This window comes from Giraffa tippelskirchi, chromosome 1 (assembly GCF_054371585.1).
Source record: "Giraffa tippelskirchi isolate mGirTip1 chromosome 1, T2T-mGirTip1v1.2.pri, whole genome shotgun sequence".
NCBI classification, from domain to species: domain Eukaryota; kingdom Metazoa; phylum Chordata; class Mammalia; order Artiodactyla; family Giraffidae; genus Giraffa; species Giraffa tippelskirchi.
In genome coordinates, this window is record NC_137275.1 from 187,669,480 (window position 1) to 187,673,843 (window position 4,364).

Consider the following 4,364-nt stretch of genomic DNA (forward strand, 5'->3'; position numbering starts at 1 on the left):
TGTTGCTTCCTGACCTGCATACAGCTTTCTCAAGAGACAGGTCAGATGGTCTGGTATTCCCAGCTCTTTCAGAATTTTCCACAGTTTATTGTGATGCACACAGTCAAAGGCTTTGGCATAGTCAATAAAGCAGAAATAGATGTTTTTCTGGAACTCTCTTGCTTTTTCAATGATCCAGCGGATATTGGCAATTTGATCTCTGGTTCCTCTGCCTTTCTAAAACCAGCTTGAACATCTGGAAGTTCACGGTTCACGTATTGCTGAAGCCTGGCTTGGAGAATTTTGAGCATTACTTTACTAGCATGTGAGATGAGTGCAATTGTGTGGTAGTTTGAGCATTCTTTGGCATTGCCTTTCTTTGGGATTGGAACGAAAACTGACCTTTTCCAGTCCTGTGGTCACTGCTGAGTTTTCCAAATTTGCTGGCATATTGAGTGCAGCACTTTCACAGCATCACCTTTGAGGATTTGAAATAGCTCAACTGGAATTCCATCACCTCCACTAGCTTTGTTCGTAGTGATGCTTTCTAAGGCCCACTTGACTTCACATTCCAGGATGTCTGGCTTTAGGTGAGTGATCACACCATCATGATTATCTGGGATGTGAAGATCTTTTTTGTACATTTCTTCTGTGTATTCTTGCCACCTCTTCTTAATATCTTCTGCTTCTGTTAGGTCCATACCATTTCTGTCCTTTATCAAGCCCATCTTTGCATGAAATGTTCCTTTGGTATCTCTAATTTTCTTGACGAGATCTCTAGTCTTTCCCATTCTGTTGTTTTCCTCTATTTCTTTGCATTGATCACTGAGGAAAGCTTTCTTATATCTCCTTGCTATTCTTTGGAACTCTGCATTCAAATGGGTATATCTTTCCTTTTCTCCTTTGCTTTTGGCTTCTCTTCTTTTCACAGCTATTTGTAAGGTCTCCTCAGACAGCCATTTTGCGTTTTTGCATTTCTTTTCCATGGAAGAAAGGGAAGTCGCTCAGTCGTGTCCGACTCTTTGCAACCCCGTGGACTGTAGCCTACCAGGCTTCTCCGTCCATGGGATTCTCTAGGCAAGAATATTGGAGTGGTTTGCCATTTCCTTCTCCAGGGGATCTTCCCTGACCCAGGGATCGAACCCAGGTCTCCCGCATTGGAGGCAGACGCTTTAACCACTGAGCCACCAGGGAAATCCTTTTCCATGGAGATGGTCTTAATCCCTGTCTCCTGTACAATGTCATGAACCTCCATCCATAGTTCATCAGGTACTCTGTCTATCAGATCTAGTGCCTTAAATCTATTTCTCACTTCCAGTGTATAATCGTAAGGGATTTGATTTAGGTCATAGCTGAATGGTCTAGTGGTTTTCCCTACTTTCTTCAATTTAAGTCTGAATTTGGCAATAAGGAGTTCATGATCTGACCCACAGTCAGCTCCCAGTCTTGTTTTTGCTGACTGTATAGAGCTTCTCCACCTTCGGCTGCAAAGAATATAATCAATCTGATTTCGGTGTTGACCATCTGGTGATGTCCATGTGTAGAGTCTTCTCTTGTGTTGTTGGAAGAGGGTGTTTGCTATGACCAGTGCGTTCTCTCGGCGAAACTCTATTAGCCTTTGCCCTGCTTCATTCTGTACTCCAAGGCCAAATTTGCCTGTTACTCCAGGTGTTTCTTGACTTTCCACTTTTGCATTCCAGTCCCCTATAATGAAAAGGACATCTTTTTTGGGTGTTAGTTCTAGAAGGTCTTGTAGGTCTTCACAGAACCGTTTAACTTCAGCTTCTTCAGCATTATTGGTTGGGGCATAGGCTTGGATTCCTGTGATATTGAATGGTTTGCCTTAGAAATGAACAGAGATGATTCTGTCATTTTTGAGATTGCATCCAAGTACTGCATTTCGAACTCTTTTGTTGACCATGATGGCTACTCCATTTCTTCTAAGGGATTGCTGCCCACAGTAGTAGATATAATGGTCATCTGAGTTAAATTCACCCATTCCAGTCCATCTTAGTTCGCTAATTCCTAGAATGTTGACGTTCACTCTTGCCATCTCCTGTTTGACAACTTCCAATTTGCCTTGATTCATGGACCTAACATTCCAGGTTCCTATGCAATATTGCTCTGTACAGCATGGGACCTTGCTTCTATCACCAGTCACTAATGAATCTTTTTTGAAAGAAATCATGTCATGTTTCCCAGACCTTTTATCATCCAGGTCACCTGTCTCTCTGTGCCCTCAAGCTGGTCACTATTCCTCTAAAAATGTGGCCCAGTTTGGAGGCCCACATGAGTACAATTACTTTGGCTTTGCTTTTGTTTTTTTTAAGATTTTTAAAAAATGTGGACCATTTTTAAAGTCTTTATTGAATTTATTACGCTTCTGTTTCATGCTTTGCTTTTTTGGCCACAAGGCATGTGGGATCTTAGCTCCCCGACCTGGGATCAAACCAGCATCCCCTGCACTGAAAAACAAAGTCTTAACCACTGGACCACCAGACAAGTCCCAAGCATAACTGCTTTGGACTCTGACAAAGATTTACCCCTCGACCTAATTCTAGTCTGGTTCCTGTGAACCCTCTTCTCAACCAGGCCCTGACTTTTGGACTTTCGTGTTCATCTCTGCTTAGTCTAGGCTTAGCAAGAATTCTGCTGTGTCAGTTTAGTGAAATATCTTACTTCCTTGATTTCTGAGCAAATTCCTTATCCCCCACACTCAGTATCTTACCACCCTGGCCTGCCTTTAGCAAAAATCCTGTCGAGTTGGTTTAGGCAGAGTCCTCCTTACCCCTGAAGTTTCTTCTTAGTAATTTCCATCTGACGACCCCATTCCTTGGCCGTAAATCTCCACTGGCCCTTGTTGTATTTGGAGTTGAGCCCAATTTCTCTCCCCTGCTATAAAGCCCCATTGTAGTATTCCCCTTGAATAAAGTCTGCCTTATCATCTTTTCTTGTTTGTTTTTAATTAATTTTTATTGGAGTATAGTTGCTTTACAATGTTGCATCAGTTTCTGCTGTACAGAAAAATGAACCAGCTGTATATATACTTTGCTGTTGCTTATGTCTGACTCTTTGCAGCCCTATGGACTGTAGCCCATGTGTCTTATGCACACCTAGTTTTTAAATAACACAAAAAACAAGAATGTTTTCAGAAGGAAAACAATCTAGTTGTATCATATGTGGAAGCAGCATCAAGGCTTTTAGATTTTTATATCTTCATTCTATCTCTGATACTTACTAGGTCTATGAACTTGCACGAGACACTGCAATTCTCTTGAGTGTACTGTATCTCACCTGTAAAATGGGAATGTGAGTGATTCTGGATCCAGTTACAGGGTGCTGGAGGAGTGAACCCCTTGAGGTACAGTAGATCCGTCCAGTTTATAGTTCTGTGACTCCCGCTGGGATAGGGTCTTCCCCATGAATGTAGTGGCCTTTTGGCATCTGCTCTAGTGTCATTTATAATAGTGACGCATTGGGTGGGCGGGGGGGGTGGAAATCCCAATAACCACCAATAAGATATAAACTACGATACAGACACAATGGGCCGTTGTGAAAAATAGGCCCCTTTGCAATAACTAAAAATCATGTTTTAGAAGGATTTTTATTTTAATTATTTATTTTCATTTTTAAATCTTTTGGCTGCACTGTGTAGCATGTGGGATCCTAGTTCCCTAACCAGGGATTGAACCCATACCCCCTGCATTGGAAGCACAGAGTCTTAACACTGAACCACCAGGAAATTCCCCTAGAAGCATTTTTAAACATGTGAAGAAATAAGTGAAAGTAAATGAAAAATATGGTTTATGTATATGAAATTATCCCAGAACAATGGGAGGAAAGTATATGGAAATGTCAAAAGAGGTTATTTGGGGTGTTAAGATTATTATTTTTCCCATTCATTTTACTTAGCTCTACATTTTAACATTTTTATATGTGTATATATTATATATTCGAGAAGAATAAAACTAGAAAACATTTTGATATGCCTAATATACATATAAAAAATCATAACCATTTATGCATTTTAACTATACTAATTCCATTTTGGGGATTCAGTCTAAGGAAATAATTTAAATTACAGAATATACTGTATTCAAAGATGTTAATGTGATTTTTTTCATAATAGTGTAAAATTGGAAACAGCCTAGCAATGTAGGAATGATTAGCTACATTAGATGAAAACTCATCATCTAATGGAAATCAAAGGCAGACTTTTTTTCCCACAGCACTTTTTAAAAATTGGAGTATAGCTGATTTACAATGTGGTATTAACTTTCAGATGTCCAGCAAAGTGATTCAGGTATATATATATTTTTTTTCTTTTTCAGATTATTTTCCCTTATAGGTTATTACAAAATATTGAGTATAGTTCTCTTGCTATA

The 4,364-nt window shown here is 39.8% G+C and overlaps 1 non-coding gene across 1 annotated transcript; it reads right to left on the reverse strand.

The window, feature by feature from the left end:
• Positions 1-1,100: 1,100 nt before the first annotated feature.
• On the reverse strand, positions 1,101-1,173 carry TRNAW-CCA (transfer RNA tryptophan (anticodon CCA)). Its single transcript has one exon. It is a non-coding gene; the product is annotated as a tRNA-Trp (tRNA).
• Positions 1,174-4,364: the final 3,191 nt, after the last annotated feature.